Raw genomic sequence first — 24044 nt, forward strand, 5'->3', positions numbered from 1 at the left:
TTTTTAAAAAAATTTCGTTGTTTAACATCTATATACAGGGTGCGCCAAACCTCTGGTCTTCTTTGATTACGGCTAAACTATGAGATATACAAAAAATTGTTTATAACAAAACTAATGTGTATCAAAGAGGTCTTTAATTTAAAATTATTTTCAATTATACAGGGTGAGTCAGAACGACGGTATGAACCAAAGTTGTATTTTTTTAAATGGAACATCCTGTATATTAAATCATTTTTGAATATATTATTTAAAAATATGAAAAATTTGTATAAGGTCTTATAGGCCAAAAGTTAATAATTTTCGAAATACAGTGGAACCCCGATAAGTCGGCCCCCGATAACCCGGAAGTCCGGCTAACCCGGACCGATTTTCATCAGATAAACATTTTGATTTTCAATATTTTGTATTTTTCAATTTAATTGTGGCTTATTTCCAATCAAAATAGTTAATTATCAGACAATCCTTTCAACAATAAAAGTGTATGTAATATAATATTTGAGAGATAATGTGTCTAGACTCTCTGTGTCGTGTACTTATGTGTGTAATTTGAACACGAGATTAAAAATTACTCATAGTACACGCCGCAGAAACAACAGCCAGCTGTCTGTAGTATCTATTCCTTTTTATTTCAAACTGTCAGCATTGTTTAGGAAAGACTATTTAAAAAATTCTTTTATAAACAATGGTCTTTAGTATTGTGTGTCTTGTATTGTTTGGGTTTGGTGTTTTTTTTAGAATTGTAATGAGTAGGTAATATTGACTGTGCATATTTATAAAAATAGTTCATGTTATTTCAATTCTAACGGAGTTTATCTGTAAGTATACCGTATTTTATTAATTTTTACCATATTCTCCGGCTATCTCGGATTTTCGATAACCCGGATCGGTCGTGGTCCCGATTAATCCGAGTTATCGAGGTTCCACTGTATTTACATTTTTATTGAGAAAAATGGTAATATTTATAGGGTTGTGGATTATGTTTCCAAGAAAGTAAAAATTTAGGTGATAGGTCAAAGTTTTTAAAATATAGTGTTATTTTTAAATAATTTAATATTTTTTACTTTTAGCCATAAAATATACAGTGTGATCACTATTTGCAAATACAAAATTTTCTCATTTTTTTTTAATGGGACACCCTGTATATTAGTTTTGCGTTTTGTAGTAAATATTCCAACCTTTCTTTTGGTATAAGGTTGTATGTACCTAGCATGTTTCGTTTTGTAGATATTTTAAAAAAACTATAGATTTTACGTTTTTGCGGATTTTTTATTTAAAACTTTTTTTGGAAAAAAAAAATAATTATAATCTGGTTTTAGAAACATACACTAAAGTATAAAATATGAAAATAAAAACGTAATTAAAGATTAAAATAAATCGTATGCTAGTACAATTCAATTGAATTTAATAACTTTAAATTATTTTACAAAAAATATTTTACCATATTAATGAATACATAAATTAGTTACTAAATTAAATAAACAACCAAATTTTAAATCAATCGTAGTAATTCTTCTACCGCAGCAACTTTCCTGTACCAAATTAATTGTTAGTTATATTGTATTTACGAGTAAGATCAGTTAATAACTTTTTAATTTACCTACACCTTGAGAACGTATAAAGTATGCTTTGAAAGAAATGAACGCTATGGAAGTATATTAAGAAGTAAATAGTATCTATTTACCTACTCGTGTCAGAAAAGCTGGTAATAATTTCTAATGGTTTCGCCCAAAACAAATGTCATATCCAAAAATTGTTCGGTTAAAAAATTAAAATTTATAATATAAAAAATTGTTACAAAAATTTCAACTACAAAAGTATTACCAGCTTTTGTGACACCAGTAAATACTATTTATATTAATAAATAATTTGGCTGATACATTTAACATTCATTTGTTTCAAAGCATACTTTATAATAATTTTTATATTCTCAAGATGTATGTAAGTAAATTTAAAAGGTAAATTAAAAGTTTAACTAAATACAATTTAACTAACAATTAATTTGGTACAGGAAAGTTGCTGTAGTAGAAAAATTACTACGGTTGATTTAAAATTTGGTTGTTTATTTAATTTAGTAACTAATTTATGCATTCATTAATATGGTAAAATATTTTTTGTAAAATAATTTAAAGTTATTAAATTCAATTGAATTGTAGTAGCATACGATTTATTTTAATCTTTAATTACGTTTTTATTTTCATATTTTATATTTTAGTGTATGTTTCTAAAACCAGATTATAATTATTTTTTATGCAAAAAAATTTTTAAACAAAAAATCCGCAAAAACGTAAAATCTATAGTTTTTTTAAAATATCTACAAAACGAAACATGCTAGGTACATACAACCTTATACTAAAAGAAAGGTTGTAATATTTACTACAAAACGCAAAACTAATATACAGGGTCTCCCATTTAAAAAAAATGAGAAAATTTTGTATTTGCAAATAGTGATCACACTGTATATTTTATGGCTAAAAGTAAAAAATATTAAATTATTTAAAAATAACACTATATTTTAAAAACTTTGACCTATCACCTAAATTTTTATTTCCTTGGAAACATAATCCACAACCCTATAAATATTACCATTTTTCTCAATAAAAATGCAAATATTTCGAAAATTATTAACTTTAGGCCTATAAGACCTTATACAAATTTTTCATATTTTTAAATAATATATTCAAAAATGATTTAATATACAGGGTGTTCCATTTAAAAAAATATAACTTTGGTTCATACCGTCGTTCCGACTCACCCTGTATAATTGAAGATAATTTTAAATTATAAACCTCTTTGATACACATTAGTTTTGTTATAAACATTTTTTTGTATATCTCATAGTTTAGCCGTAATCAAAGAAGACCAGAGGTTTGGCGCACCCTGTATATAAAATTCTAATTCGCAGGCTTTGTTACCGTACTCCTCCGAAACCGCTTGACCGATTTTCATGAAATTTGGCAGGTGAACTCGACCGGAGAGGGAGTAGGTTGTTATCTATATTTCATAGCCGTTCGTTATAAGGGAGCTTTGCCCCCCCTAATTTTTTTTTTATTTTTTGACAAACCGATTTTTCTTAATTGTATATGATTCACAAGCAAAAGATACATATAATCCTAAATTTTCACTTTTCTATCTTTAACCGTTATTTTTTTAAAAAAATTTCGTGGTTTAACATCTATATATATAAAATTCTAATTCACAGGCTTTGTTACCGTACTCCTCCGAAACCGCTTGACCGATTTTCATGAAATTTGGCAGGTGGACTCGACCGGACAGGGAGTAGGTTGTTATCTATATTTCATAGCCGTACGTTATAAGGGGGCATTGCCCCCCTAAATTTTTTTTTTATTTTTCGACAAACCGATTTTTCTTAATTGTATATGATTCACAAGCAAAAGATACATATAATCCTAAATTTTCACTTTTCTATCTTTAACCGTTATTTTTTTAAAAAAATTTCGTGGTTTAACATCTATATATATAAAATTCTAATTCGCAGGCTTTGTTACCGTACTCCTCCGAAACCGCTTGACCGATTTTCATGAAATTTGGCAGGTGGACTCGACCGGAGAGGGAGTAGGTTGTTATCTATATTTCATAGCCGTACGTTATAAGGGGGCTTTGCCCCCCCTAAATTTTTTTTTTATTTTTCGACAAACCGATTTTTCTTAATTGTATATGATTCACAAGCAAAGGATACATATAATCCTAAATTTTCACTTTTCTATCTTTAACCGTTATTTTTTTAAAAAAATTTCGTGGTTTAACATCTATATATATAAAATTCTAATTCACAGGCTTTGTTACCGTACTCCTCCGAAACCGCTTGACCGATTTTCATGAAATTTGGCAGATGGACTCCTTGCTAATTGCGAAAAAAACGGCGTATAAATCGTCTATCTAGCTCAATTAGTTTCCGAGATAGCAAAACGAGGCCGTAGGATAACACGAGAGCACTAGAGACAACACTAAGCACACGAAACGAATGAGCGAAAATTGTACTAAAATCCGTGAAAATATAAAGTTTTTAACTTTACGATTACTATTTTTAATGTACAAAAAATATTTTAAAATTTTGCCGAAGGACCAGATCTCTGGTATAACAATCAAATTTTGGCGGAGGCGCAAATCTGGAATAATCGAAATTTTGGCGGATGCTTTTGGTGGAGGTTTGTAGTTGCCAAATTTAGTCGCGTGTTGGCTGCTGTACGATACGTGACGATACGATATCTGAAAGTTATGACGATTTGTCTTTTGTAATAAATGCAAGTTTATTTTATCTTATATTAAAGAAAAAAAGAAACACAGATATTGGATACATCCCATCATAAAGGAACGAAATTATAAGGAATTTTGTTACACATTATATAACGAAATTAATATAATAAAGGCCCAGAAAAGTTTTTTAATTTTACAAGAATGTCTAAAAAATATTTTCAGGAGTTATTAGTAAGTATAAAAGAGCCGTTTTCAAGAAATAACACCATTATGAGGGAAAGCATATCGCCTAAGAAAAACTATTTATAACGCTAAGAGGCTGTCCATTCAATGGTACGCCACTGAGCAAATACAGGTGTTAAATTGATGCCCCTCTATTATACCCAATTTATTGGGAAATAGTGATGTTTCACAAATTATTATTAACAAAAAAATTATTCGAATTAAAGGCACAGTATTTATCGAGAAAGACGAAAACCAGAATATACAAAACCGTAATAAGAGCAACAGTCACCTGCCGGATGTGAGACATGGGTGCTAAATTAAACAGAAGGAGAAATGATAAAGAGTTGAGAACGGAACGTACTGAGAGCTATTTTCAGGGAAAATAATACAGATACGGAAGACGGCTGGTATAGAAGCAGCAATCAAGAATTAAGGATGCATTACAAGGAACCAAGTATAACAAGATAAACAAAGTCATAAAGAATCAGATGGGCAAGTCATTTTGAGGGGATGGATAAGGAAAGAATGCCAAAGATGGTACTGCTAAGAAGACCAGTTGGGACTAGGGACGAGGTAGACTAGGACTGCAAAAAAGTTTCAGGAATATAATAGTATCGATGAAAATTACACACTGGAAAGGAAAGGCGAAAAATAGGATATAGTGGAGAACTAGAGAACTGGAGAACTATTTTACATACCTAGACATCAAATAAAATTATATATAAGTTATTAGTATAAACTGTATTGTGTAAAATTTGAAAAAAAAATTATTTTTAGTAGATTACTTTTTTCCAGATAGAAATATTGTACCTAATTAAGTTGCTCTTTAAGCTATAAGATAAAAAATTAAAAATAAAATGAGTCCCATATAAAAATAATTTGATATGGGAGTAAAAAATTCAAGGCAAAATATAGTTCAAGTCTGTAATTTCCATCATTAAACAAGCTTTGGCAACACTCACAACAAAATTCGCTAGAAAACAGCTCAAACGTCTGTGTTATACCACGATACACGCATTTATGATATGCCGTCGAAGTCGTAAAACCGATTGGCGACATTAGGGCGAGATATGGTTTCTAGGATGGGTCGCGGTAACGCCGCTGCAACGAAAATTTTAAGAGCGCCTGGTGTGTGTCACTGCATCAAAGTATAGTAAGGGATGCGTCGCTTTCGACATTTTAGCGGGGGTTCAGTCGACGTACGCCGTTCCGTCTGTGTTAGCGCATACTCCCTACTGAATTTCGAACATAATGGTACTATTTTTTTTGTCTCTAGCGCCGTCCGTTTCCGAAATAGCGAACCGTAAGCAGTAGAAAAATTCTGAGCACAGAAGAAGAACGAGCGGGAAATATTATAAAAGAAAAGTGCAACAGTTTAACTTTTGAACTCAAATTGAACAAAATATGAATTTCACATAATTTGTCCTATTAAATGTACCTTTCCGTCTAATTTTTTACTAATTTCCGAATATCATATAATTGTCCTATTAAATGTACCTTTTCTTATATACCTACAAATTTTGCATTATTGTGAATAAATATTTAGACATATAATTTTATTTTTAATTGGAGGAATTTGTATTTCAATCAATTGTTATGTCGAGCAATTCATTTTCGAGCAGTTGATTTGAGTAAAATTATGACACATTATCTAATTATGACACACTATCTAAGGTGCAACGAAGTTCACCGGGTCATCTAGTATATATATATATATATATATATATATATATATATATATATATAAAACAGATGAAATAGAGAATGTGGAAAAATCCCCTTACGAACAATTCACACATCCACCATTTCGGGTTGGGAAAAATTTTTTGAATAGAATCAAAGATCCAAACACCAGTTCTTAGAAATGTGTTTCGCCCTCTTCAACCTCTCTGGGCTTATGAATAAAGATGAGAGGTTGAATATCTTTAGACACATTCCAATCAAAAAACAACATTCGAGACCTAGACATAGAAGGTGCGTAAATCTACGGCAAGTCCGACAATGACAGTCTCAAGTTTTAATTCCCTAATTACTTAAAGTAAGTAAAATATATGTTTAAAAACATGAGATGTAGATCCTTGAAACACACTCAGTGATCAAAAGATCCAAGGTTAATGGTTTGACGACCACTCGTACGAAATCAAACAGATGAAATAGAGAATGTGGAAAAATCCCCTTACGAACAATTCACACATCCACCATTTCGGGTTGGGAAAAATTTTTTGAATAGAATCAAAGATCCAAACACCAGTTCTTGGAAATGTGTTTCGCCCTCTTCAACCTCTCTGGGCTTATGAATAAAGATGAGAGGTTGAATATCTTTAGACACATTCCAATCAAAAAACAACATTCGAGACCTAGACATAGAAGGTGCGTAAATCTACGGCAAGTCCGACAATGACAGTCTCAAGTTTTAATTCCCTAATTACTTAAAGTAAGTAAAATATATGTTTAAAAACATGAGATGTAGATCCTTGAAACACACTCAGTGATCAAAAGATCCAAGGTTAATGGTTTGACGACCACTCGTACGAAATCAAACAGATGAAATAGAGAATGTGGAAAAATCCCCTTACGAACAATTCACACATCCACCATTTCGGGTTGGGAAAAATTTTTTGAATAGAATCAAAGATCCAAACACCAGTTCTTAGAAATGTGTTTCGCCCTCTTCAACCTCTCTGGGCTTATGAATAAAGATGAGAGGTTGAATATCTTTAGACACATTCCAATCAAAAAACAACATTCGAGACCTAGACATAGAAGGTGCGTAAATCTACGGCAAGTCCGACAATGACAGTCTCAAGTTTTAATTCCCTAATTACTTAAAGTAAGTAAAATATATGTTTAAAAACATGAGATGTAGATCCTTGAAACACACTCAGTGATCAAAAGATCCAAGGTTAATGGTTTGACGACCACTCGTACGAAATCAAACAGATGAAATAGAGAATGTGGAAAAATCCCCTTACGAACAATTCACACATCCACCATTTCGGGTTGGGAAAAATTTTTTGAATAGAATCAAAGATCCAAACACCAGTTCTTAGAAATGTGTTTCGCCCTCTTCAACCTCTCTGGGCTTATGAATAAAGATGAGAGGTTGAATATCTTTAGACACATTCCAATCAAAAAACAACATTCGAGACCTAGACATAGAAGGTGCGTAAATCTACGGCAAGTCCGACAATGACAGTCTCAAGTTTTAATTCCCTAATTACTTAAAGTAAGTAAAATATATGTTTAAAATCATGAGATGTAGATCCTTGAAACACACTCAGTGATCAAAAGATCCAAGGTTAATGGTTTGACGACCACTCGTACGAGTGGTCGTCAAACCATTAACCTTGGATCTTTTGATCACTGAGTGTGTTTCAAGGATCTACATCTCATGTTTTTAAACATATATATATATATATATATATATATATATATATATATATATATAGAACTGGATTCGAAATCCGATGTATTTATCGACCGTGCAAGTATATTCTATAACACTATAAAACAGTGTTGAAATTATCGGGAATTGCGGTCTGTGGCTTAGATTGAAACTACATTTAATTCTGTTGAATTCGATATTTCGATGAGTATTTATTAATTTTTCATCTTCATCAGGAACAAACTACAAAATTAACTAACAGTTAGGTACAAACATAATATTACAATGATATAACTTACGAATTGTTGTAGGTATGTTATATAAAGCAATTTAACTTAAAGCTATGCATGTCGTTTCACGAGAACGTCGAGGGCGGCACTGAGTCAGGTATCTTTTCTCACATGTGTTAAGGGTCAAAAGTTCCAATATCGAGCCATCTGTTTAATATTCTGCTATTTTTCGAATTTTAAAACATTGAAGTAAATTTCGCTTAATCTACTTGTGTCTGATTTGTAATTAATTGAACGTTTATTCCTGTTTATGTGGTACATCTCGAGGAACAATCTTTTCTTATAATTGCTTTCTGAATCTAAGATCTTGATATCTGACAAATTAAATTGGTGTCCTGTTGTTATGGAATGGTGTGCTGCTGCACAAGTATTTTTGTGTGTTTTACAATCACTTTTGTGCTGCGTTGTGCTGCGAATAACGCAGCACAAAAGTGATTGTAAAACACACAAAAATACTTGTGCAGCAGCACACCATTCCATAACAACAGGACACCAATTTAATTTGTCAGATATCAAGATCTTAGATTCAGAAAGCAATTATAAGAAAAGATTGTTCCTCGAGATGTACCACATAAACAGTAATAAACGTTCAATTAATTACAAATCAGACACAAGTAGATTAAGCGAAATTTACTGCAATGTTTTAAAATTCGAAAAATAGCAGAATATTAAACAGATGGCTCGATATTGGAACTTTTGACCCTTAACACATGTGAGAAAAGATACCTGACTCAGTGCCGCCCTCGACGTTCTCGTGAAACGACATGCATAGCTTTAAGTTAAATTGCTTTATATAACATACCTACAACAATTCGTAAGTTATATCATTGTAATATTATGTTTGTACCTAACTGTTAGTTAATTTTGTAGTTTGTTCCTGATGAAGATGAAAAATTAATAAATACTCATCGAAATATCGAATTCAACAGAATTAAATGTAGTTTCAATCTAAGCCACAGACCGCAATTCCCGATAATTTCAACACTGTTTTATAGTGTTATAGAATATATATATATATATATATATATATATATATATATATATATATATATATATATATATATATATATATATATATATAGTATTAATAAAATTGCTAAAATATTCAAAAATTTAATTTTTGGGACCATATTCGTTACTAAAATATTTTCTTGTTTTCTGAAAGTTCTAAAACTTTCATAAAGTTGTAACATTTCCCGCACTCTCGGTCATAGCATCACCGCTACGCAACTTCGGTCCATATTTTGAACTCTTGCTTGAATGAATGAAACTTCTGCGAGTTATATTATATTAACACACTATTTCTCTTTTCCATAGTCTTATTCTGGATGCGCCTGTGATCGAAGTCACCCATTCGGCAACGCCGTAAAGCCCTACAATCGCCTGCCTGCGTTGCGGCCGATGCCATCATTCGCTAACGCTCGCCGGGTACCGTATCGACTTGACCGCGATGTTGCCATATCAGTCTGGAACGATTTTTATACAGGGTTCTTCTAATGATCTGTCGTAGTTTGTTCCAGAAGCTATAAAAATAAAATAAAACTTTGAGCGTTTCCGTTAAATTCTAAGGAACAGGAAACAGTCTATCTCCTTGCATTACTAATAATGTAGTCCCCGATTAATTATTTTAAACTGTTTGTCATTTTTGTCAAGTGTACGTTACTTGTATGGATTTTAAGTAAAAATGTCTGCCACATTTGGGGATGCGCAGGATAGCTTCATTTTTGTCCAAATCCCCTAACAATGCTCTGAGTGCGAAAATACTTTGGCAAAAGTTAATAATACATTAAATCAATGGGAAAATCTCAATAGTTGGCTGTATACCATAGTTTAAAAAACCAATACAGAAGTAAAAACTTCGAGATGTATTCTGGTATAAAATCGTTTATTTAAAACTATAAAATGTCATCGATTGCAGAACGTTTTCGTTCTAAACAGAACATCTTCAGTGCATCCTGCCGAGTATTTTGAAAGTTGGTCTGTGCCCATTGAATTGGCAAGTACCTAGTATCTTCGAGCAGGGAACCATGGCACCCTTTTAGCATGTGTTCCACTTTATCCATTAACATCGACTTGTAGTCATAACATTTTAACATATTACATTATGTAAACCATATATGATGATGTTAATACTATTTACGGTGTGCTACTTTCAAAATACTCGGCAGGATGCACTGAAGATGTTCTGTTTAGAACGAAAACGTTCTGCAATCGATGACATTTTATAGTTTTAAATAAACGATTTTATACCAGAATACATCTCGAAGTTTTTACTTCTGTATTGGTTTAATAATACATTCTCTTAATAATTTTTTGATATTTATTTTATTAATTTACTAATTGACTGTGCTCGTTGTCTGTCAATTATTTTCATATATTCATGATTTTGATCATCAAGGAGAAATGCAAAGGAGAAGATCCTTATCCCGTATATACCGATGATTCCAACAGACTTACCTACGATTTTCCGTGCCATTGGCTTTTGCCTTGACGATAAACAAATCGCAAGTATTTTGAAATTTTGCAGAATAAACTTTTAGTGTCCATATTTCGGGCATAAAAAATTAATAGCGTTTTTGAATACAAAAAATTCGCAGAAATCTTTATACAATAGTCCAACAATATATTGAAGAGGGAGGATAACTCACTCTCAAAAAACAAAATCTGACGCCAAGAACTATTAAATAATTCCACAATTTCAGAGGCGTCTTTATTTCATTATTTTTTAGGATTGAATTATTTTATTAACAATTAATTCCATCGGGATGTCTCCCTACCTCTGTCATTCCATCAATTTCTTACTTCTTCTTTTTCTTATTTTTGCAAATCTGCAAAAAATATATATTTTTTGTATTTTGACAATGATACTCGATTTGGGCGTCGAAATGTTAATAAAATCATTTTTTTAGTAAAATTGCGGGTTATTTCCCATAAAAACTAGTTAATTGCAAAAATGCCCATATACCGGGCAGTATCGTCGCCCCCGCTAGCGAAATTATTCCGATTCGATTTTTTTGCACAAACTTACTCAAACAGAGGTCCTTATAACATATCCACAGGGTGCCGGGCGATGCCGTGGTCGAAAAATTGTTTAAACAATTTTTTTTAAACAAATTCACAAAAATATTTTTTTCATTTCGAACAAAATTTTTTTAGATAAATTGGCTTATTCTGAGCAAAAAAGGTCTCTTGTCATTTTTTTCTAAAATTGATTTTTGTCGAGTTATATGCGATTAAAAATTTGAAAAATGCGAAAATGGCCATTTTCAATTTTCAACTCGAGTAAACATTATTATTATGAACTTCAAAAAGTGTCCAAATAAAGTTTCAAACCCCTTCTTCAAGGTCCTGAAGAGATCTTTGTCATTATTTTATTACAAAGCTGTTATTTTTAATTATTAACAATTAGCGCTATAGTCCAGGATGTGTCCGTCGTCCCCGTTAGTGAAATTATTCCGATTCCATTTTTTTTGCAGAAACTTTCAAAACGAGGTCCTTATAACATATCCACAGGGTGCCGGGCGGTGACGTGGTCGAAAAATTGTTTAAACAATTTTTTTTAAACAAATTCAAAAATAATTTTTTCACTTCGGACAAATTTTTTTTAGATAATTTGGGACATTCTGAGCAAAAAACGTCTCTTGTGATTTTTTTTATAAAATTGATTGTTATCGAATTATACGCGATTTATAATTTGAAAAATGCAAAAATGGCCATATAACTCGACAACAATCAATTTTAGAGAAAAATCACAAGAGACCTTTTTTGCTCATAATAACCCAAATTATCTAAAAAAATCGTTTGCAATAAAAAAAAAATTGTAAATTTGTTTAAAAAAAAATTGTTTAAACAATTTTTCGACCACAGCAGCGTCCGGCACACTGTGGATATGTTATAAGGACCTCGTTTTGAGTAAGTTTCTGCAAAAAAATGGAATCGGAATAATTTCACTAACGGGGACGACGGATACATCCTGGACTATAGCGCTAATTTTTATTAATTAAAAATAACAGCTTTGTAATAAAATAATGACAATCTCTTTAGGACCTTGAAGAAGGGGATTGAAGCTTGATTTGGTCACTTTTTGAATTTCATAATAATAATGTTTACTCGAGTTATTAAGCCTTGAAAATTGCCATTTTCGCATTTTTCAAATTTTTAATCGCATATAACTCGACAACAATCAATTTTAGAAAAAAATGACAAGAGACCTTTTTTGCTCAGAATAAGCCAATTTATCTAAAAAAAATTTGTTCGAAATGAAAAAATTATTTTTGTGAATTTGTTTAAAAAAAATTGTTTAAACAATTTTTCGACCACGGCACCGCCCGGCACCCGGTGGATATCTTATAAGGACCACTTTTTGAGTAAGTTTGTGCAAAAAAATCGAATCGGAATAATTTCGCTAGCGGGGGCGACGATACTGCCCGGTCTACACAAACTTACTCAAAAAGAGGTCCTTATAACATATCCACAGGGTGCCGGGCGGTGCCGTGGTCGAAAAATTGTTTAAACAATTTTTTTTAAACAAATTCACAAAAATATTTTTTTCATTTCGAACAATATTTTTTAGTTAATTTGGGTCATTCTGAGCAAAAAATGTCTCTTTTATTTTTTCTCTAAAATTGATTGTTGTCGAGTTAAATGCGATTAAAAATTTGAAAAATGCGAAAATGGCCATTTTCAAAGCTTAATAACTCGATTAAAAATTAATATTATGAAATTCAAAAGTGAACAAATCAAGTTTCAAACCTCTTCTTCAAGGTCCTGAAGAGAATTTCGTCATTATTTTATTACAAAGCTGCTATTTTAATTATTAACAATTAGCGCTATAGAGTCCAACTGTATCGTCCCCCCTGTTAGTGAAACTATTTCGATTAGATTTTTTTGCACAAACTTACTCAAAAAGAGGGCGGTGCCGTGGTCGAAAAATTGTTTAAGGTGATACAGTAGCGATCAACAGGTAGCTAAAACGCGTTCCAAGATTGCGGCTGTAATTTTGAATATTTTTTCGAGATATTTGGCACAGTTATTCGTAATATAATAAAGAATGGCGGTACAGAGCCCAATTTGAAAAATATATTAATATGTGGAAATTACTCTGTAATTAAATACAATATTAAAAAAACGAGCCTGTACCGCCATTAAGAAGAACAAAAAAATACACTTTCTTCAAATAAACTTTTTTATCCGATGCCTAGATTTTGTGTCATTTTGGAACTACTAATGAAATAAAAAATTTAAGTATTAATATATTTTTCAAATTGGGCTCTGTACCGCCATTCTTTATTATATTACGAATACGTGTACCAAATATCTCGAAAAAATATTTAAAATTACAGCCGCAATCTTGGAACGCGTTTTCGCTACCTGTTGATCGCTACTGTTTCCTCTTAAACAATTTTTTTAAAAAAAATTCACAAAAATAATTTTTTTATTGCGAATCATTTTTTTAGATAAGTTGGGTTATTCTGAGCAAAAAAGGTATCTTGTGATTTTTCTCTAAAATTGATTGTTGTCGAGTTATATGGCCATTTTCGCATTTTTCAGGTTTTAAATCGCGTATAACTCGACAACAATCAATTTTAGAGAAAAATGACAAGAGACCTTTTTTGTTCAGAATGTCCCAAGTTATCTAAAAAAAAAAAAAATTGTTCACAGTGAAAAAATTGTTTTTGTGAATTTGTTAAAAAAAATTTTTAAACAATTTTTCGACCACGGCACCTTGTGAATATATTATAAGGACCTCTTTTTGAGTAAGTTTGTGCAAAAAAATCGAATCGGAATAATTTCAATAACTGGGGCGACGATAAATCCTGGACTAGAGCGCTAATTATTAATAATTAAAAATAACAGCTTTGTAATAAAATAATGACAAAAATCTCTTCAGGACCTTGAAGCAGGGGTTTGAAACTTGATCTGCTCACTATTTTAATTTTATAATAATAACTTTTAATCGAGTTATTAAGCCTTGAAAATGGACATTTTCGCATTTTTCAAATTTTTAATCGCATATAACTCGACAAAAATCAATTTTAGAAAAAAATGGCAAGAGACCTTTTTTGCCCAGAATGACACAAGTTATCTAAAAAAATTGCTCGAAATGAAAAAATTATTTTTGTGAATTTGTTTAAAAAAAATTGTTTAAACAATTTTTCGACCACGGCACCGCCCGGCACCCTGTGGATATGTTATAAGGACCTCTTTTTGAGTAAGTTTGTGCAAAAAAATCGAATCGGAATAATTTCGCTAGTGGGGGCGACGATACTGCCCGGTCTATATGTACGTGTTTTATAATACTCTTGACTTGGAAGCAATAAATGCATGGATTATTTATAAAGAAATAACTGGAAGTAGACTCAGTCTTTGTAAGTTTATCTACGCCTAGCAACACCAGGAACACCACCTAAAATCTGGAACTACGCCTAGCAACACCAGGTCTACCAACAACTATCACTGTTACTATCCAAAAACGACAAAAATATCAGAGAAGGTTCCCATTGTTTTTAGTCTTGTAGGATGTAGAATAACTTTTTTGGATTTTGTTTTATGTGCTATTAGATTGAAAACTTAGTTTTTTGATAGCAGTTGCCGCTAGGGCATCCCTGCCATTTCGTTCGGGGTTTGTCCTAGTTGTGTCAGAGAGAGCAATATATGTGCCTCCTGATGAGAGACTAATAAGTTTCGAAACAGGTAGAGGTGCTTGCTGCACTCTGATTGGACTGGAATAATGTTGGGGCTGTAGTTTCGAGTTGCAACGAAATTGAAAATGGTTATTAATTTTTGACAAAAATATCAGTTGAAAATAATATAGGAAATCATACTTCCAATCATTGCCGCGGCTGTAACAAGGCAATGTGTGGCAAATATCAAAAACTGCAAACTGTATGGTGTTCCGAATGTTTTTGATAGGCAGCGAATGTGTTAAACAATGAAAGTAAAAAATAAAATCAGATTCTATCGTCTAGAGTAGATATAATTTCTTTAAACTGAGTTTTAATTGATTAAAGAACGTGGGGCCAAAATGATCCCTTCCGGCTTTCTAGGTAGGTAAGCTAAGCCCGACTTTCTAGTGTTAAAGATCAAAAATTTTAATTTTTCGTGAGAAAATTGCGTGTTTTTAACCGATTTTTCATAAATAACTCAAAAACTGTAGGTTTTTACAAAAAAGTTATTATTATCAAAATTGAATCTAATAAACAATTAAATGAACGCCTTATTAGAAATAGTTATTTATGTATTAAGAGCGAAAAGTGATTCATTATTGCTTAAGTGTAAGAGTTAATTACTCGAAAGCAATAATATCACTTTTTGCTTGTAATACATACAACAGTTTTTCCACAATTACTTAATAAAATGAAAATATTTTTAAATTGTCATGTTTAAACCATTTTTAAATCATTTTAAATCATAATTTCTTTGTATTGTATGGATCTATAGTTACTACGGACGACGCGTTTTACAAACTTTAACGCGCTAGAGTGATAAAGTGACGGTACTCAGTAAACGTGAACTTTTCGTTGCCATTGACAAGCGAAAAAGCTTTCTTTATCAATAGTCTGGGCTGATTTTCGGAGAATAGGCCATTTTTGGGAAAAGTTATTTACCAGCAATTTTATTGCTGGAATCGAATCTTATGATGGTATATATTAATAATATAGGTATGCAAAGTCCGCAGATAGTGTGCTACTTTTTTTATAAACAAAATGGCGCCCGAAAATCGTGTTTTTTTTTTCAATTTTTGCTCTATAACTCCAAAGATTTTAATTTTACACCAAAAACACCCAAATAAAAATTCACCGCAATTAAATTCTGCATAGAGACGTGTTTTTCCCGATTCACTTCGATGAAAACTTTCCCCGGAAAAAGCGGGTTTTTCCAACAAAATCTTTAATTTTCAACTAAAATTATAGATAAGTAATTGTTAAGCAATAAATAAATAACTTGGTAACGTAAAAGCCCTTTCTATATAGATTATAATTCCAGAAGCCAATGGAAATTGAATAAACCGTTTAGCAACAATTGAATTGTTAATTAAAAATTTACGGTCGCTATAATAACGACAATAATTATGGTGCATAAGAATATCTATGATTTTTTAATAAAAAGACACTATACCTATCTAATGTACTTTACAGAATTGAAATTGGACTATTTAAGCGGCCTCAGGAATATTTTAAAGTTATAAAGAATTTTTTGGCTTATAAACAAATAGAATATCTCGGGAAATATTAAACTAAATTAAATTGTAAAAACGGTATTCGAAACACAGTGACAGGGCGCTTCTTTTAAAAGAAAAAACGTTTAATTATGATGAGTAGTTCCTGAGATACAACCGGTCAAAGTTGACCGGAATTTACAACAAAGATATAAACAATAGGACGATAATTTTCAAACCCTCACCTTTTTATTTTGATCCTCTTTCTCCACACCAATTTTCATATCCTTAAAGTACTCATAACATACATTATTATAATAAAAACTATCGATGATACGTGTGAAAATTGCCAAAAATAGCAAAATTTCAATCAAAAATTAGGTTGGAGAAAATGTAACACTCAAAGTTCAAAATCGGTATACGTTAAAAAATGCATTTTCTCGGCTTCCCATGGAGCAATTTCCTTCATTCTTTTTTTGTTCCCTAATAACTCGAGTAGAGCCATCGAACTAACGCATTATTAAATGTTTTTGCAAACTTGCTTTTGTTTTGTTATAATAAATTAATTTATTTATTATAACACAAAATTTTAATTTGTTTAAATAAAAATTGTTTAAATAATTATACAGCTTTCAAATGAGAATATTTATGTTTTTAACTTTAAAAGGTACACTTGTAGTAAGCTTATCTAAAAAAAAGCCTACAACTGGAGGCTGGAGACAACTGAAATATGTAGTTTTCTGTTCTTATAAATAAATTAATCTATTATAACAAAACAAAAGCAAGTTTGACATTTAATAATGCGTTAGTTCGATGGCTCTACTCGAGTTATTAGGGAACAAAAAAAAGAATGAAGGAAATTGCTCCATAAAGAGCCGAGAAAATGCATTTTTTTAACGTATACCGATTTTGAACTTTGAGGGTTACATTTTCTCCAACCTAATTTTTGATTGGAATTTTGCTATTTTTGGCAATTTTCACACGTATTATCGATAGTTTTTATTGTAATAATATATGTTATAAGTAATTTAAAGATATAAAAATTGGTGTGGAGAAAGAGGACAAAAATAAAAAGGTGATGGTTTGAAAATTATGATCCTATTGTTTATATCTTTGCCGTAAATTCCGGTAAACTTTGACCGGTTGTATCTCAGGAACCACTCGTAATAATTAAACGTTTTTTCTTTTAAAAGAAGCGTCCTGCCGCTAATTTTCGAGTGCCGTTTTCATAATTTAATTTAGTTTTATATTTCCCGAGATATTCTATTTGTTTATATGCCAAAAAATTGTTTATAAATTTAAATTATTCCTGAGGCCGCTTAAATATTCCAATTTTAATTCTGTAAAGTACATTAGATAGGCATAGTGTATTTTTATGAAAAAATCGTAGTTATTCTTATGCGCCATAATTATTGTCGTTATTATAGCGACCGTAAATTTTTAATTAACAATTCAGTTGTTGCTAAACGGTTCATTTAATTTCCATCGGCTTCTGGAATTATAATCTATACGAAAAGGGCTTTTACATTTCCAAGCTATTTAATTATTGATTTACAATTACTTATCTAAAATTTTAGTTGAAAATTAAAGATTTTGTTGGAAAAACCCGCTTTTTCCGGGGAAAGTTTTCGTGGAAATGAATCGGGAGAAACACGTCTCTATGGAGAATTTAATTGCAGTGAATTTTTATAAGGGTGTTTTTGGTGTAAAATTAAAATCTTTGGAGTTATAGAACAAAAATTGAAAAAAACACGATTTTCGGGCGCCATTTTGTTTATAAAAAAAGTAGCACACTATCTGCGGACTTTGCATACCTATATTATTAATACATACAATAATAAGATTCGCTTCCAGCAATAAAATTGCTGGTAAATAACTTTTCCTTGTATTTTGCTAATTAGCCCAGAGTACAAGTGATTGTAGAAAAAACCTTTTAATGATAACTACAAATGAGTTATAGGTAATTAAATCTAATATTCAAGCTCAAAAAAACTGGAAAATGATGCATTTTATAACATAAATTTTAAACATTGATCAAAGTACTTAGAACGTCTATAAAATGAGCCCCGAACAAGTTGATATCATTAAAATTTATGCTCTAAAAATTTTTCAAAAAAATATTATTGTTTTCTTTTAAATCACTCCGTTAATTTTTACGATAGCAGGTTCACCTAAAAACCATTTGAAAGGTAATTCCAAGAGCTATTAAACCACGTTATATTTAATCTTTTAAATCCCTTACTTTTTTAAAAATAAAAGGTTAAATGGCACCGGTTACATGGTTCTCGCAGCAAAATTTAAGCTTAATACGTTTCTATCTCGGCTTTTTTTTACCCTAGAGAAATAGTCAAAAAGGGGAAATATTTGATACAGAAAGAACTAAAATTTGGTTAAATATCATTTTTTACGTTATACATATTGAGTATTTTTAGAGTTATTATCAAAAGAAAATGAAAATTACGATAATTTTAAAAATTATGATTTTTTTAAATTCTATCTTTTTTTTAATATGCATTCTGAACCATTCTAAACTCATATAAAGAAACTGTTGTAAGGATTACTATAAATTTTAATTTTTGTGGAAATGGCGTATATTTTATTTTTCACTTTTCCTTAAAAAATTCGAAAGCGTTTTCTTATTTTCATCATAACCTGCTTAATTTTGATGCTATTAACTTCTGCTGAAGCTCATTTGATTCTGAAGTGCTTTGACAAATGTGTAGCAGATGTATTTTATAAAATGTTTTCCCGTTATGTAAGTTTGAATGCTTAGATTTAATAACTCGTCGAAAAAAATATACATTCAATTACCTATAACTCACTTTGAATTAACATAGGTTTAGTTTTTTAAGTGTGGAATGTAGGGGAGACCGGGGCAAAACGGGATACTTAAGTAAGAAAAAATCATAGAAAGAAAACTGAACTGTGTATTCAAAAATAACAAAGTCAGATAGGATCAACTGCTATTAGACTTCATATAAATTACTTTATTTATAATCCAAGTTGCTTATTTATTTGGTTATAAAGACTATCAGTCCGAAATTCCCATTTTGCCCCGGTTTCGGGACAAAACGGGAAATACTACGGGGCAAAATGGGAATGTATTTTAGTCAGGCAGGCAGAGTTCACAAATATGAGCACTTTCGCCTCCATCCTCAACACCTGCGCAGGAATTATGAGCCCATCCATGGCAGACACTACTCACTACTCATCCTTTAGTTGACTGCAAATATAAGTATCCAAGGTAGATGCAACCACAATTCAAATTCAAATTCAAATTTATTCAAAAATATGTGTGTACAACATTTTACATTTATCCTATATTATTAGTGTCAACTGACTCAGCCCCATGCCTAGGCAAGAGTTGCCTGTTTTGCACTGTACTATGTCAATCGAAACTGTATCAATTGTACATAAAAGTAGTATTAAGGTTGGAACTAAGAAGTAAAATACCTAACTATCGAAAGAGATAATGCAACAGAACAAGACGGACGGTAAACCTCTCTAGCTGCTGAATACTTTGTTAGTTATAATACCCATATACACCCAAGTTTTACTCTGATTATGCTGTCGTTCATACATTAAGACATTGCGTCCAAAAATAATTGTAAGTGGGTTTTTAGATAGGTTTTTATGTATTTTTTAAATTTAAATAATTTAGGTTCTTGTTTGATATGTATAGGAATTATGTTATAAAATTTAGGTCCAAAGAACATTAGGGATCTTTGTGTTACTGATTTTTTGAACTGTTGAATACTGATATCCATATTTGTTACTGATCGAGTTAATCGGTTGTTTTGAAATTTAAATATGTTTGAGTTTATATAAACATTTAAAACACAGTTGTAGATGTAGAGGGATTTAACACTAAATATCTTGGATTCATCATATAATTTTTTTGTCGGATACAGTTTTCTTTTTTTAAAAATTATTTTTATTAGAGTATTTTGAACTGCTTCTAAAATGTTAAGAGTTTTGTTAAACGCGCCACCCCATGCCACCATACAATATCTTAAAACTGATTCTGCAAGCGAGTTATAAACCATGATTAATTTTTTCCTGGGTAGAATATCTCTCAAGATATAAAATTTATGCATTAGAGCCCTTATTCGTTTACTGACATGAGTGATATGGTCTGACCAACGTAAATATTGATCTATGAAGACACCTAAATACTTTATAGAGAAAACTTTTTCTATTGAAGAACAGTCACAATTTTGTCCTTGACATTTTGCGTTATGCAATTTTATATGAAAATTTGTAGGTTGGTCAACAATTGTTGGGCTAAAGGCGATATATTTTGTTTTATTAATATTTAATGTCAGTTTGTTAAATTTTAGCCATAAGCTTAGCTGTTTTAGGTTCATTTCAGAGCTGGTTTTAACCTCCTGCCATGTTTTCCCCATAAATAATATTGCCGTGTAATCGGCATAACAAACAATGTGGCCGTTGAAACTATTAATTCTTGTGATATTGTTCAGATAAATATTAAATAAAAGTGGTCCTAATACTGTTCCTTGTGGTACTCCGAATTTTCTTATAGATTCAGAACTCAATTCTGGGCCAATTTTTACTCGTTGAGCTCTTTCCGACAAATAATCTGCTATTCGATTTAGTGCAATTCCCCTAACCCCATAATTACTTAGTTTATCTAAGAGAATTTTATGAGAGACCGTGTCAAACGCCTTAGCTAAATCAAGGAAAACCACTACGCATTTCAATGATTCATCCACAGCACCTATCACTTTCTCCAGTAGGTCAACTACAGCCCTTTCTGTACTTGATTTTTTTGCAAAACCAAATTGCTTATCTGAAATAACCTTATTTATATGAAAAAATTCAAGCAACCTTTCTTTTAGGGCCATTTCAAACATTTTAGCAAAATTATTTATTAAAGAAATGGGCCTATAGTTGTTCAGTTTACTCGAATTTTCGGATTTAAAAATGGGGGTGACTGTAGATTCTTTCCATTGTAGTGGTATTTTACCATTTTGAAAACACAAATTTATAATATGAGTTAACGGCTGTGAGATTAGATCATGGATATTTTTTATTGTTTTAGCATACAATTTATCTGGTCCAGGAGCACAGTTATTTTTTAACTTTGATATTATTATTGTTACTTCATTTTTAGTTACTGGTTTTAAGAATAAGCTAGATTCGACCATATCATTAGTAATAAAATTATCAATAGTAATACCACTAGTGATTCAATTTTCGCGATAAGTCTGTCGATTTACTTCTAAACGAAACTGAGTTGCTTGAAAACACCACGAGTCCGTAGGACGAGTGGTGTTTTCTTTAAGCAACTCAGTTGAGTTTAGAAATAAAAGACAGACTTATAAGGTAAATTAAATCACGAGTGGTATTTTATTAGACTATTTCACGAGCAAAGTGATAGGTCAAAAATTCAGTAGAATGAGAGGAAGGAATTTAATAATAATACATTTGATCTAGGTAACCCAAATCTACCCATTTTTTGAATAATTCACAATTAGTCATAATCATGAAATATTTATTACTACCATCAATTTTTCGCATGTTGAAGGCCCAGTCTTTTAGAATGAATGCTAGTATTTCGTTGTTATTTTCTGCATCTAATTTGTAGTTGCGATCCACACAGAACATCATAAATTGTCTCCATATATAAGATTTAGATTTTCTTGTGTTACTCGGTATATTTTCTTCAATGTTTTGGTTTATAACTTCGTTTGAAGTACCACCGAAACGACTCATTTTGACGTATACAGCTACAATAATTTTTTTGGCAAACGTCAAACTTTGCTTTGCGATCGGTATCCATGGTTAGGTCGTTGAAAACACGAAGCTGATAGACCAATCAGAATTGAAAGACAGTTGGTGTTTTCGCGATAACACAAGCTGTCTTTGGTTTGTGATTGGTCAGATTATGTAAAAATTTTAAGATGAGTGAAATAGTCAGGTATACTTGTCACCGGTATTCTATTTGCCATATCAGCACCAATATTAGAAAAGAAATTAGTAAACATATCTGCTTTTTCTTTGTTATTACTTACAGTTATATTGTCATTAACAATTGATATGTGTTCAATATTTTTAGATTTTTGATTCCGACCAGAGATATCATTTATAATATTCCACATTTTTTTGTGTTTCCACCAGCTTCATGAATTTTATTTTGATAAAAGTCATTCTTGTTTTTTTTTTAGTAGACTATTAAGTTTGTTTGTATAATTTTTATATTCAGCATTAAGTGCTGGTGTGCAGGGTTTTATTTTTGATATTTTTTTATTCATACTTTTTACCTCCGCAGAGGTTTGTATGTAATTATTTCAGTTATATATAAATGTATCATATGCAACTTGAGAATCTATTTTGTTGAAATAAATATTTGAATCGTATAGTCTCTCAATGCACGTTGATTCTCCTACAAGGATTACAAAAACTACATCTACCATAATCGATTATATTTTCTCAGATTTCTCACCCCTTGATGTCTGCTCTACAGTTATTAATGCGGGACTATCTGGTCATGAAGCAGTGTATACGAAGTTTAACATCTTCAGCAAACCCTCCTCAAAAACCCGACGTTTAGGTAGGATTTTTTCCGCCCAGAATTTTCGTAAATTCCAAAATTTATGCTTAACTTCTGAGTGGCAATTTCCTTCTATAGACGTGGATTATAATTTCAGTGTTTTTCTAGATAAGCTTCTCCACATCTTCAATAAGGCATTTCCTTTAATTCCTATTAAGCCAAAACATCGGAAACCTTGGGTTACGAAAGGTATTCGCATATCAGCTAAGAATATGCGTTCACTACTATACATCAAGAAATTTACTACCAATGTTGCTGTCACTGAATATATCATGAAGTACAGGACAACATACCTAAAACTTGTCAGGTCAGCTAAAAAAGCCTATTATCAAAATCGTCTGGGAAGCTCTAAAAGTGTTGCAAAAGAAACTTGGTCCATAATAAACGATCTTCGAAATAAAACTCACACAGCTCAATCATTTTCCCTTCCAAATCCTGAAAGTCTAAACGACTACTTCGTTAATGTAAGTAAAAATATAACATCAACAATTTTGCCGCAACAACATCCCATTTCCTATCTTCCTAATTCAAGACAGGTCTCGAATTCATTCTTTTTACGACCAGTCGATAACTCTGAACTTATCCAAACAATCAATAGTATCAAAAGCAAATCATCCTGTAGTACTGATGGACTATCTATAAAAATTTTCTCTAATCTCACAGAAAATGTGTTGGAAATCCTCCTCTCACTAATTAATGATTCCTTTGAAAAAGGTAAATTTCCAGAGTGCCTAAAGACAGCAATTATTATTCCTCTTCATAAGGGTGGCGAAAAATCTGATGCCTGCAACTATAGACCTATTGCCTTACTACCGGTACTCTCCAAAATTATTGAGAGACTCATTAAAACTCGACTTATGTCCTTTATCGTTGATAACAACATTTTATCACAAAATCAGTTCGGCTTTTTAACAAATAAATGTACCACTGATGCCATGTTTTCTGTACTACATGAGGTTTACCAAGCACTAAACAATAATCTTTATACTGCCACTGTTTTCTGCGACTATGCCAAAGCTTTTGATTATGTAAATCACGACATCTTGATTACAAAACTAAATTTCTATGGAATTCGAGGTATTTCTTTGAATTGGTTCCAATCCTACTTGAATAATCGGAAACAACTAGTTAAAGCAAATGATACTGACTCTAGTCTCAAAAACATCGTATGTGGAGTACCACAAGGTTCAGTATTGG

General features: G+C 31.2%; 1 protein-coding gene across 1 annotated transcript in view; it reads left to right on the top strand.

The window, feature by feature from the left end:
* LOC126883174 (uncharacterized) overlaps positions 1-24044 on the top strand; it is a 1224086-nt gene that overhangs the window by 437391 nt on the left and 762651 nt on the right. The gene's annotated exons all lie outside the window — the stretch shown is intronic.

The sequence above is a fragment of the Diabrotica virgifera genome, chromosome 4, assembly GCF_917563875.1.
Source record: "Diabrotica virgifera virgifera chromosome 4, PGI_DIABVI_V3a".
Taxonomy (NCBI): Eukaryota; Metazoa; Arthropoda; class Insecta; order Coleoptera; family Chrysomelidae; genus Diabrotica; species Diabrotica virgifera.